The sequence below is a fragment of the Mauremys reevesii genome, linkage group 1 (genome assembly GCF_016161935.1).
Source record: "Mauremys reevesii isolate NIE-2019 linkage group 1, ASM1616193v1, whole genome shotgun sequence".
In the NCBI taxonomy this organism is placed as follows: domain Eukaryota; kingdom Metazoa; phylum Chordata; order Testudines; family Geoemydidae; genus Mauremys; species Mauremys reevesii.
In genome coordinates this window covers 190,182,525-190,195,392 of record NC_052623.1, presented here as the reverse complement: position 1 = coordinate 190,195,392, position 12,868 = coordinate 190,182,525, and the positions used below count along the sequence as shown (strand labels likewise).

Sequence of the window (12,868 nt, the reverse complement as noted above, 5' to 3'; positions counted from 1 at the left end):
GACAGATACCAGTCGTATTCCACCATCAGCCACCCATGGCGGGGGGGAGCAAGGATGTTGGTGTTGAGTGCTGCAGCATCGGGTCTATCTGCAGCATTCAGTAAAGATAGGGTGACATGTTAAAGAGTCAAGAGAGGATTGTTTTCCCTTTCACTTCTGGGGGTGGAGGGGGGTGCGTAAATTGCCGAGCTATGCCCTGACCCACTGCGGACACTGTGTTTGACCCTAGAAGCATTTGGAGCTCAGCCAAGAATGCAAATACTTTTCGGAGACTGCAGGAACTGTGGGATAGCTTGAGTCCTCTAGTCCATGAGCATCCATTTGATTCTTGGGCTTTCCGTTACGTTTGTCACGCAGCAGTGCGCTGAGCCCCTGCTATGGCGTCTGTCTGGAGATTTTTTAAAAATGATTTTGAATTTCGTCTTCTGTAACGGAGCGCTGATAGAACAGATTTGCCTGCCCTTACAGCGATCACATCCGCATGGTCCATGCGGGAGCTCTTTCTTTATTTTGATTTTTAACTGCATCGCCACATGTGCTGATCTGAGCTCCACGCTAGGCAAACAGGAAATATTCAAAAGTTCGCGGGGCTTTTCCTGTCTACCTGGCCACTGCATCCGAGTTCAGATTGCTGTCCAGAGCGGTCAGTAGTGCACTGTGGGATACCGGCCGGAGGCCAATACCATCGATCTGCGGCCACACTAACCCTAATCTGATATGGTAATTCCGATACTAGCGCTACTCCTCTTGTTAGGGAGGAGTACAGAAACCGGTTTAAAGAGCCCTTTATACCGATATAAAGGGCCTCTCAGTGTGGACGGGTGTGGCGTTAAATCGGTTTTACGCTCCTAAAACCGGTTTAAACGCCTAGTGTAGACCAGGCCTTTAACTTTTACTATAGTTGCGGTAGGATGAGTCCCCTGTTCCAAAAGGCTGACACCCTCGTGCACACTTTTGACTCCAACATTTTCCCCCTTTCCTGTTAAAAGGACATCACTCCCAACATGTGGACTGCTGTGTGCATAGCAGCAGAGAGGCATTTCATATGTATTCCGTTGTAGTTCCCTACTCACCTCTCCGGCTTTCAATATACACTTCAAGTTCTCCAGCTCCCTTTTACCAGATGGCTTTCTTTGCTCTCTGCCTGCATCCTTCTCTTGTTGTCTCTGTATTTGAGGAAGGATGACCTAAACTACCCTATTCTGATAGTTGTGACTGACACTGGATCTCAGACTGATGAAACTACTGCAGTGTAGCAGATCACCCCAGAACTCTTTAACCCTCACTATAACCAGCTAACTCCTATTCTGGAGATAAGGAATAGAACATGTAGGAAAAGAAACATGAGGTTTTATTTTTATATTTAATGAGGCAGTTCAGGCAGTAATTCAGACCCTTCACACATACTCAGAAAAGGGAGAGGTAATCACCAGGAGCGCACTCATCTTTTCATGTGAGTTTTTCAATCTGCTTCTCATTCTCTGCTCTCACTTCCTCTCTGGTTCTATTGATATATAAGCATTTCCATGATCATCACCACCCTAGCCTCCGAATGCTTCACAACTCCCCATGCACACTGGGTAGGGAAATATCATCATCACGGTGTTACAGTGGGGGAAACTGAGGCATGGAGAGATTTAAGTTGACTTGCCCAAAGTCACATTGTGAGTCTGTTACACAGGCAGGACTAGGACGCCTGACCCCCTTTCCTGTGTATTAACCACAAAGATTGTCCCTCCTCCTATTGGTTTCTTCAGCTCACTGTCATTGCTTTCACCAGAGTCCACACACACTGTTCATTGTGTTCTGTTAACTTTTTCTTCCTGACTGTCTGGTCAGGGGGGATCCTGCAGCTGTCACCATACGTTATTCAATTTTCTCCAGCTGCCCAGTTCAAATTGCCATCCACAACTGTCATTTCCAACTGCCATAGAACCTTCTGCTCCCAACATTCTGCTCCTCCAGCTACCATCACCCAAAACACTGTTGTGAGGATTAATTGATTAATGTTTGTGAGGTGCTCAGATACTACAGTAATGGAGGCCAAATAGATACTGTAGAGAGGGCCAAAATGTGTTTCACACCCATTGCAAAGAGTTCTGAACCCCTCATTCCACAAGAATCTAACACACTTTCTGTTAGAGGCATTGGAAATGCTTTGGCCCTGTTTACACCAGTAACCCAATTGTTTTTGACCCTGGGAGGCCAGGAGGGACACACATTTGACAACTTTTATCAACCACAAGTCATTTTCTTAGCATAGGCAGAGCCTATGAAACAAATACGCAGCTGGAGCTGGGCGCTGTTGAAAACATTGTCTTTATTCTCTCCCAACCCTTTATTCCAGGGCAGGTTCTTTGCTTATTCCCTCTTCAGACTTTTCTGACACACAGCCGGAGCCGGGTAAAGATTAGGGAATCTCTCTGCCCCATCATCCTTGAATATTTCCTTTTAATTTCACAGTTTAAATTCCAATTGAGTAAGTACATTCTGCCTGTCTCAAATTCTTCTGTAATTTCAATTGGATACGGTGTCCTTCATTCACTGAATCTTGCAGCGCTGCTGGGCGCAGTTCAAAGGCAGACACGTTCCATTTCATATGTATTGGAAAAAGGGATGGGATCAGGGCCCCTTTAAACAAAAACTAATGCTGCACACATCATAGACAGAAGTTGTTGTGGAGTAACAAGGCCATCTTAACCCTTGGCTGCACAGCAGACATTTTTACAGTGTCCCTGCCTCTACATATTTTGGGATTAAAAGTCCAAGTCTGGTTCTAAGCATTTCTCCCACTCAACACATACACTTTGCTCTCTGTGAAGCTATGCAAGGAACCCCTAGCTACTATTCTGAATTTATGTTGCCAGAGTGTACCTGCTTGTGCCATTTTAAAGTGTCAGTAACATCACAATGATTTGACTAAGGCCTGGTCTACACTAGAAAATTAAGCTGACTTAACTAGGTCTCTCAGGAGTGTGAAAAATCTATATCCCTAGCAGCATAGTTAAGCCGACCTAACCCCCAAGTGTAGACAGCACTTGGCCCACAGAAAACTTCTTCCATCGACCTACCTACCACCTCTTGGGGAGGTGGATTAGCTAGGCTGATGGGAGAATCCCTCCTGTCAGCAGAGGCAGTGTCTACAATGCAGCGCTACAGCAGCACAGCTGCAGCAGTGCAGCTGCACCACTGTAGCATTTCAAGTATAGATAAGCCCTTAGGCCTTATCTATATTTCCGCTACATGAATAACGCTGAAGTCGACGTACTTAGATCGACTTACCATGGTGTCTTCACCGTGGTGAGTCGACTGCTGCCACTCCCCAATCAACTCTGCCTGCGCCTCTCACTGAGCTGGAGTACAGGAGTCGAGTTATTATTATTATTATTTATTATTTTTTATGATGGGAGAGCGGTTGGGGGTCAATTTATCGTGTCTAGACTAGACACGATAAATCCACCCCTGCTGGATCAATTGCTGCCTGCCGATCCTGCGGGTAGTGTAGACATACCCTTAGATTCAAGGAGTTGTGTAGCAATGTGAGTGTGACCAGCACAAAAAACTGGTTTAAATAAAATGCCTTCCAAAAACTGGAAAATTCCCTGTATTTTATCACACATCACAAATATCTCTTGCAAATTTTGCAAGCCTCAAACATTTGACCTCAAACCCTGCCCATGATCACCTGAGTCCCACATCCCAACTTGTTTAGAACAGTGATTTAAAAAATAGACTCTTTAGTGTTGGTATTTGTTTTACATCAATCTAAAAAGATCCCTGGTATCTCTGAACCCAGCTCTCAGTCTTCCCTCTCCCAGCCCCCCTTGCATGTTATATCCATTATTTCTTCCTCAATCTGCTCAGGGTGTGGTTAGATATCAGCCCTGTCCTTGCCAAATTCCGTGAGCAGGTCCTGCCTCATACCAGGCCTCTGATACAAGGGCTTATGTCTCAGCCTCTCTTCCTACTACAGAGGGTACAGCTGATTACTTTCTTCATGTGCCTCTGTGCTGCCCAACAGATACTGGTAATGTTTTTCTTTCACATTTTTGCTACCTTTCCTCTGGACCCTGTGTAAGCAGAGTCAGGATGAGATCTACCCTGACATCTGGTGGTACATTATGAGGAGTGGGCAAAGGAATTTTAGGAATGTGCATTTGCATTGGTAAACCCACTCCACTTAGCATAACACACGGCAGCATGGGATTGTTATTTTCACACTGTGGAATCCCCAATTTCTTTGTTATTGGGGCAGGAAAGAAAAAAAAGTGCTGTTACCTTAATTATGTGAATGAGGAACTCTGAGACTGCTTTTTGACAGAAATGACTCAACCTACATTAAATAGTACTTGCTAGACAAGGGACATGGATTCCAAAACCCAGTGAATTGAGAGAGGCTGGGGACAGGTATCTGTACTTGGTGGTGCAGGCGCCTTGTGTGAGCCAGAGGCCCCAGTTTTGCCTATGCCTCTCTCCACTGTGGAATGTCAGAGTTAATTTTGATTCCCTTAAGAATCTAGATACAGGTTACTGAGCTGAACTCACTTTGGACCAGTAGTGCACTGGCACTGGGCTCCCCTACTGTGAGTTGAAATCACTAAAAGCTGAACTCACTAAGAGCTGAAATCACTGGAATCGCTGAGCTAAGAGCACTGAGCACTGTGCTAACCAGTGGGGGAGCCTGAAGCTATACTGTGGAGCAGAGCAGCTGGCAGAGTGGAGCGAGCAGTTTCCGAGGACGGCTGGAGCGGCTCACAGGACAGCTGGTGGACAAGAGCAGCTGGTAGAGCGGAGCAGCGGTGGGACGGGTGGAGCAGCCCACGGAGCGAGCAGAGCTGAGCAGTTGCGGGGACGACTAGTGGAAGCAGAACCCCACGAAGAGGCAGGGCAGTTGGCCCCAAACCACGTAAGGTGCCCCTTTCTACCGAGGCTGGGGAGGGGGACCTCTGCAGGTAGACTCTCGAACTCTGGGGCTGCCTGACCCGAGACAGAGACTTTTGGGACTGTGGGTGATTTGGGGGGTTGCTGGACTCAAGAGACCAGAGAGAAGGACACGGCCCAATTTCCTTGGGTGGGTCTTTGCTCACGGTTTGATCTATGAACTCTAGCTGAGGTATTTTCCCAATTTAATGCTTGTTGTTTACCTCATGTAATTAAATCTTTTCTGCTACACCAAGACTCTGTGCTTGCGAGAGGGGAAGTATTGCCTCCTTGAGGCGCCCAGGGGTGTGTGTAAGATTTTCCCAGGTCACTGGGTGGGGGCTCGAGCTGGTTTTACATTACGTTGTAGGGAAGGGACCCATATGTATTGAACCCGGCCCTTGCTGCTATTGTTTCGGCCTGGCAGAAGGGTTACACCTGTAAGAAGCTTAGCTTTAACCTGTTTTCATAGGAATAGTATCTATGACTCTCTCAGACCAATCTTTCTCTGGCAAACTCTACAGTGGGTTTCAAGGAGTCTGCTCACCTGGTTTAAAATTCTGTTTAAACAACAATTCCAGCTAAAAATATTTGGCTGTTCAGGATGGATGGGGCCAAATTGTGGTTAAATTATTTTGTATGGAACCATGTCTAAATGGGGTCTTAACTTGGTTGAGTCCTGTGTCAACTGGGCTTCTGCTTTCTCTCTCTCTCTTTCTGGATTGATCCTGTCCCAGTGGAAGCTTTGCCATTGACTTCCATAGGAACAGATTTGGGGCCACTGTCTTTGTGTCTCTGGCATAAAGCAGTAAGCTTAGCTGAAGCCAAAAAGAACACAGCAGCCCCATACCTCTTCTTGCCAGCTTGTGCTCTCCGAAAAGTGGCATGTTCCTGAAGAGGAGGAGAAATACATAGTGTCAGTGCAACAGCTGGGCTTTGTTTGTTTTTTAGTCATAAATCTTTAAGGAAGGAGGAAAAGAAAGGAGCCATGATATTCATGTTCATCAGTTGGCAAGGGGCAAGGCTGTAGTACCAGCAGGAAAATGAAACATGTGAAGGTACAAGCGCCAGCGGGGGGAAGTCACTGTTGCTTATTGTCAGTTTTGGTATGACACATAAAGTTCAGCTAATCCTCTTAGTTACAGAGACACACTGGTGGGGAGAGATTGTTATCTCAAGCAATTTGCTGGCTTTACTCTTTTTTTCCTTCAAGTTTCTTCTCGCCTAATTGACCAGCAGCTCTTCCTGCAACTGGTTTGCAATAATCCTGGGGCCTCATCAGGGAAAACATTCTGAAAAATACAGAAGGAAAAGCTGCCCAAGCGAGCCAGTTTTTGCCACGAGTCTCCCTCTGCAGGCAGGCATTGGAAAGGGGTCCAAATCATGAGAATTTCAAGAAAAATGTCAATGTAATATAAATATGCTGATCATAAAGAAGAGCAAAGTACTCAAAAACATATGATCTAATCTGAATGAATAATTAACTGTCAATCAGAAAACTGCCAGTTCGACACTCTGAGATGAAGAGTCAGAGCCAGGGAACACAGATCCCACTTCAGCCCTACTTTCATTGCCAAATGTCAAGTATCAGAGGGGTAGCTGTGTTAGTCTGGTTCTGTAGAAGCAGCAAAGAATCCTGTGGCACCTTATAGACTAACAGACGTTTTGCAGCATGAGCTTTCATGGGTGAATACCCACTTCTTCGGATGCAAGCTATTGCCAAATGTATGTGTCTGAGGTAAAACTGACTAAAAAGAATAAGAGTAATAACAATTTAGGAGTATAGTTTATTTTATTTTTTTATTTATTTAAGAAAGAAGAATTCAACTCCAGGAACAGAAAAGAGAAAATCCCTGTTCTGTTTTTTTCTACAGATGTTTCATGCACACTACAGCTCTCCACTAGCACTAGGGTATCAAGTTACAAATAATTACATCAAGACTGTCTACACTCTGAAAATTTCTCACCATTGCTATCACTTGTTTAGCTCCAATGGTGTTAGCAGTGTTGTGAACCCTATTATAGGTATTTTGCCAGCTGCCACAAGTGCTTTTAATATCACGTTGATTAGACCTGAAGAGTTATGTGACATGGTCTTAAAAATGGTAGCAGCCAATCTCTATTAGAGCTGGCCACATTGTTATGCAGAATAGGTGTTAGCAATGGTAGGAAATGTTTAGAAAACTTTGCTAGTGTAGACAGAGCCTTTGACTGACTGAACCCTGTAGGCATGACACTTTTTCCAGAACCTTAATGCTTTCACAGATGTAAGATAAGAGGGAAAGTGCTGGAGCAGGAGACAGGGAGTCACTCAACTCTGCTACTGACTTGTTGTGTAATCTTGGGTAAATCACTTCACCTTTCTGTACTTCAGTTACCTCTGTAAAATGAGGTATGTGAGGCTTGCTTAATTAAGCATGCAGAGAGGCTTAATTAAAGCATGCTGAGATCCTCAGATGAAAGGTGGTATTGAGGTACAAAGGGCCTGATTCTCGTTTACACCAAGGCCCCACATCGTAAACAAGAATCAGGCCCAAAATATTAGTACTGTAGACACCAAACTTTCACAGTTGTTGTAAAGTAAGTTCTTTAGTGTTTTGAGAGGAAGTGGGCCAGTGTTCAGGGCGCTAGCCTAGGATTAGGAAGAGCTGGCTTTAATTCTCTGATCTCCCCACCCCCAGACTTCCTGTATGACCTTGCATAAGTCTTAGTCTCCCTGTGCCTCATCGCCCCATTTGTAAAACGAGGGTAATAGTACTTCTCTACCTCACCTGGGCATTGCGAGGGTACATATATGAAAGATTGTGAGAGGCTTAGATACTATGATACTGGGGTTATCTTAGGGAGCTTCTATTACATTTTTAAAATATTGGTTAATTTAATCAAAAAGTAGAATTTCTTTTATAAAATGGTATCATACCATTATTCTTTAATATTAGCTAGATTCTGCCTTGCTTTCTTATGAGTGTGCAGTGGCGGTGGGAGAAAGGAATAAGGAGCCTGTCCCTCTGTTTGAGTGTCCAGAATAAGGGCCAGGCAGAATTACAGCCTCTGCAGTCAGAGGAGCACAGGGAATGTTCCCTAGTGACTTCCCTGGGACTGCATATTGCCCCCAAAAGAACAGGGAGGGGCAGGAAAAGGTTGTAGTAGGTAGCATCATGAATCTGTCTGGGTTGCTGCACAGACAAGTATGCCACACCCCTTAACTCAGTCAGTGAGCATCTGAGTGCCTTACAATAGAAAGACCTTGAAAGTCATCTATTTTCCTTGCCATTCAGATATGTCCCTGTAACATCAGATGAGGACTCTGACAGTGAGAACTCATTCCTAGTTACGGAGATAGTGAGAGAATGACAAATATAGAAAAAATTTTTTAGAAATACATGTATTTATATTTAATAAATATTCCTCAGCTGCCCATGTTATTTTAACTAACCAACTCATTTTAGATTCCCTTTAATCAGCAGATGACAGACTGAAACCAATGAGAGAAAGAGAAGGAACTGCCAGCTGAATATAATGAATGAAAAAATATTCACATCTGTAAGTAGGATCATCATCTTCCTCAATGGCAGTTCTCTGTCTTTCCCATATTCTCTCCACCGCTCAAACGCACACACACACACAATGGGAGGAATGACAGCTGTTCTTCACAGAATGACAGCCCAGGGATATTACATCCTCCCTTTAAAAAAAAAATCAGGCAAGGTACAGAATAAGGTCAGTGAAAGGAGACAAGAGGGTCTCCCAGAGAAGACAAAGGGTAATTTATTGACAGATGAGATAGACGTTACTACAGAAAAATATTAAATGGATTCTTTTCCTCCTGTCTTTGGGAAAAAAAAGAGGGGAGGACTACAAGGGACAGATGCCAGAAATGGAGACAAATTTCCCAGGAGATGAAGAAGAAATCCTGAAGGAAATTAGGATCACTATGGAGCAAGAAATTAGACCTTCTGAAAAAACAAGAAATTCTATCCTAGATTTCTGCAAGGAAACAACAAAAAGCGATGGTGGGGAAGGAGTACCAACTGCCAAATTGCTTCAAAGGCTCTCTGGGAACAGGAGGAAGTGCTAGTAAAAAAAAGAGAGAAGCTAATTAAAAGCCAGTATTTGAGAAGGGTTGCTAGGAAATTACAGAGCTGTGCACTTGACATCAGCAGTAGGGAAGACACTGGGATCACTAATCAAGGAGAGGCTAGGGCAACATATGGGGCAGGGAAGATTTTATTAGGATAGTAGTCAGCCTACGTTCACATAATGGAAGCAGTCAAGCTCAACAAATGGTAGACAAGTTTTTTGGAAAGGAAGGGCCAGATCTCCAGTTGATGTAAACTGAAATAGCCTAACAACATTAATGGAGCTATGCCAATTTACACCAGCTGATGATCTGCCTCAAAGTCTTAATTAGTGGGAAGTCATAGCTATAATTTCTCTGGCTAATGTGTGGCTGGCCCCTGCATGTAAGTGCAAAAGAAGACAAGTAGGGTATAAGGAACCTTCCACACAGCCACTGGACCTCCAGAGGTACAATACCTCTGGTCACTCTCCATGTGATATTACAACTCCACAGCATGGGACAGTACTAGAAGACACATATCAGACCCTGAAATGTTAGAAGAGCTTATGATACACACCCACCAGGGCCAAATTAATGAATATCCTCCTGACAAGGGGATCACCAAAATCAGCTGCTCAGAAGGTAAAATTAACAAAAGCAAAGAAATAAGAAAAGGAACAGATTTAATATTTATTTTTCCCCAAAGAAAATTCACAAGCAAGGTTGGATTTAACCTAAATCAAGCTAAACAGAGCCTTAATCTGCTCCCTCTTGGCAAGGAATATGTTTTTATCAATATGTAAATCATCCTGTGTGATATGGAGGAGGGGAGCAGCAAAACTTTCCATATGCCCTTTGTAACATGCCACACAATGGTATTGATGAGTCTGCATTTCTGTCTGTATCAGTCCTGGCAAGGCTCTCACTCTGGGCAGTCTCATCTGCCACTTGGCCAGCCTCACCTGCAGTTGCCATGGGCCTCCTGTTCCAGCCAACACTATGACACCACATTGCGATCTGGTATTGGGATGTGATGCCACTGCAATACCATGCCTTGATACCACATTGTGATATGATGACAATGTGTTACCCTGCCTGGTTACATCACAAAGTCATGATGTAACTTTATGAGATGAGGCCACTACCATATTTTGGGGCGGGGGGGGGAAGATCTCATCTTGCAATATCCCACCAGTACTGCCCTTCAACTTGACAACTGTTGTGTATGCCCATCATTTAAACTGACATTAATTCAAACACTAAACCTACTCAATGGTATCTTTTACTAGGTTATTAGCAGAACATCCCAATGTTTCCAAGAAATAGAAAAGCAAAACAAAACTTGCCTAACATGACTGGATAGCTCAGTGTCTTGGTAATGCTAGACGAATCCTTTGTTAGCCACTAGTTCAAATGCTGGGTAGGACAGTATGGAATGAAAACCATTACCAGCTAATGGCTGTTTGGTTGCCTATGTGAAATGAATTGGTGACCTCATTCCAGTTGCCAGTTAGAAGATGTCCATATTACAAAACCTTCACTACAATTGGCACCAACTAGCTTCATTGCTGACAATTCCAGCAAAGAGGCCAGGATTGAAAATGCCATGGAGACTGACCTATTCCCTTCATTCCTACAAGTGGTCCATTCAGCTTAGGGTTGAAACACAATTATGTGGTGGGGTGAGGAAAAGTTTTCCCAGTCAGTGTCTATACAGCTTGTGGTTCAGAGGATTCAAAGAGCACTTCAGTTTCCTGTCCTGTCAGTCCAGCACCTTTTACACACAATGAAATTCACATTAAACATGTCCAAATTAAAATGAAAGCATGGCTGTACATGACAGACTCCTGGAAAAGCCATCCTATATCTGCGAGGCCACGTTCACAGTTGAGGCAAAAATAAAACATCTCCAAGCAAGACTGATGAATGTGAGATCCAGGAATCTTAGAATCTTGAGAGAATGGAGATGAGGTGGCTAACACTGGAACTGAAGCTTTGGTGAGTCTAAGGGCTGAATGCACAAAAGGAGTTAGGCACTTAAGTCCCAAATGTCAGTGCCTAAGTGCCTGTTTTTGAACCACTGCAATACACAAAACCCATGCCTAAACTCACTAGGCACCTACATTTCCACTGTAAAAGTTCCCTAGGCACTTATGTTTCTTCCTCTGGATACACACACTGCTGCCTTCCCTTAGGTGTCCAGATGCCTATCTGCCCCTAAGCCCAAGAGCAATGCATGAATTGGGAGAAGATAAGCATTTCTTGCCCTCACGTGTCTGTAGGGCTGGATCCAGTAGGTGCTGATTGGGCTCCGCCGGTGAGCTCAAACACTGCCACCACTACCACCACTGTGGAGGTCACAGCAACTCCCCCATAACTTTTAGCTCAGTGGTTAGGGTACTTACCTGGGATGTGAGAGACCCCTGGTTCAAGTCTCCCTGAACCTTATGAGAAGAAGGGATTTGAACAGTGATTTGCAACCTCTCTGATGAGTGTCCTAACTACTGAACTATGGGATATTCTGATGTGGGCTCCCTCATCTAAGCTGTTCCACTTTGAACAGATAATGAGTCATTGGTCCAGAGAGAGAGAAGCATGAGAATGACTCTGTAGTCTGGTGGTTAGCAGGGCCGGTGCAAGGAAGTTTTGCGCCCTGGGTGAAACTTCCACCTTGCACACACCCCCCGCCAGCAGCTCACCCTGAGGTGCCCCCCCATAGCAGCTCCCCCCCTGCCCTGAGGCACCCCCTGGCACTTCCCCCCGGCCCAGGGAGCCGTGCAGCACCTCCCCACCCCAGCTCACCTCTGCTCTGCATTCTGAGCTCTAATTCTCCTCCCAGGCTTGCAGCGCCAAACAGCTGATTGGTGCTGCAAGCCTGGGAGGCAGGAGAAGTGGAGCATGCTCGGGGAGGAACCACTGTAAAAAAAAAATTGGGGGCACCGCTTTTTGGCACCCCCAAATCTTGACGCCCTAGGCAACCGCCTAGTTTGCCTTAATGGTAGCACCGGCCCTGGTGGTTAGAGCACTCACCCAGGAAAGACCACTGACTTGCAGCAAGTTATAGCTCCATCTCTTTGCTAAACTGGGTGTGCAAATTACTTGAAAGGCTTATCCTTCAAAGAATTGCCACTACCATTGATGATATCCTGGGTGTAGCTCAAGCGTGTTTCAGCCTAAACTGCAATCCCTGCAATCAAGTGCTGGCACTTATCACTTACACTGAGAAAGACAGACCAGGCAGAAGACAGGCACAGTATTCCTGGATCTTACTGCTGCATATGACATGATCTGGCCTACAGGCCTACTGTACAAACTGTCACTGGTCCTACCGAAATGGGTGTTAGGGATCAGGACGTAGGAGGTTTGGCCTAGTGATAAGAGCAGGAGTAAGAACTCAGAGCCAGGACTGGTAACTGATGGTTGGAAACATGGTGTAAGGGTAGGAACCAGAGGAGTGGCAAGGAACAGGCACAGATCAAGAGCATGGTGGGAACTAAGAGTGAAGGCAGGGGTCAGGCAGGAGCCAAGGGCAGTTCAGGAATAGAGTAGGAATCAAGAACAGGGTTGGGTGCAGAATGCAGGAAACAGGCACAAGCAGAGACTGATGCAGCAACAATAGGGTACCACCTAGCTGCTAAGACAATTTCCTGTGCCTCCTTCTGGCTTCAGTAGCATGATTGGACTAGTCAGTGAAGCTGGGCAAGCCTTCAATCAGGGTTCCCAAGGGTGGTGCTTTGGTTGAGACCTTAGTCCCGCTGTCTCCTTGGTCCACCAGGTTTCAACAGACAGTGGGTGGTGGCCAAGATGTGATGGCTGCAGGAAAACTCACAGGTCTGGCTCCAAGACCTGGGACAGCACGGTGGATTGTCATGGCTGTGGAATTGTTTA

At 45.2% G+C, this 12,868-nt stretch overlaps 1 protein-coding gene and 1 long non-coding RNA gene across 5 annotated transcripts in view; one reads left to right on the top strand and one right to left on the bottom strand.

The window, feature by feature from the left end:
- Positions 1–12,868, top strand: part of GPA33 (glycoprotein A33) — a 102,943-nt gene that overhangs the window by 23,078 nt on the left and 66,997 nt on the right. The window contains exon 2 of one of the 4 annotated variants that reach the window (XM_039521090.1): positions 8,385–8,463. The exons of 2 other annotated variants lie outside the window; for them this stretch is intronic. The gene's annotated coding sequence lies outside the window, so the exon portion shown is untranslated. The remainder of the gene's footprint in view (positions 1–8,384; positions 8,464–12,868) is intronic. One more of the 4 variants, XM_039521089.1, reaches the window with a different exon arrangement.
- LOC120396345 lies at positions 5,418–10,031 on the bottom strand. The gene is made up of 3 exons (XR_005593065.1): positions 9,943–10,031; positions 8,460–8,605; positions 5,418–5,811 (listed from the first exon to the last, which is right to left on the bottom strand). It is a non-coding gene; the product is annotated as an uncharacterized LOC120396345 (long non-coding RNA).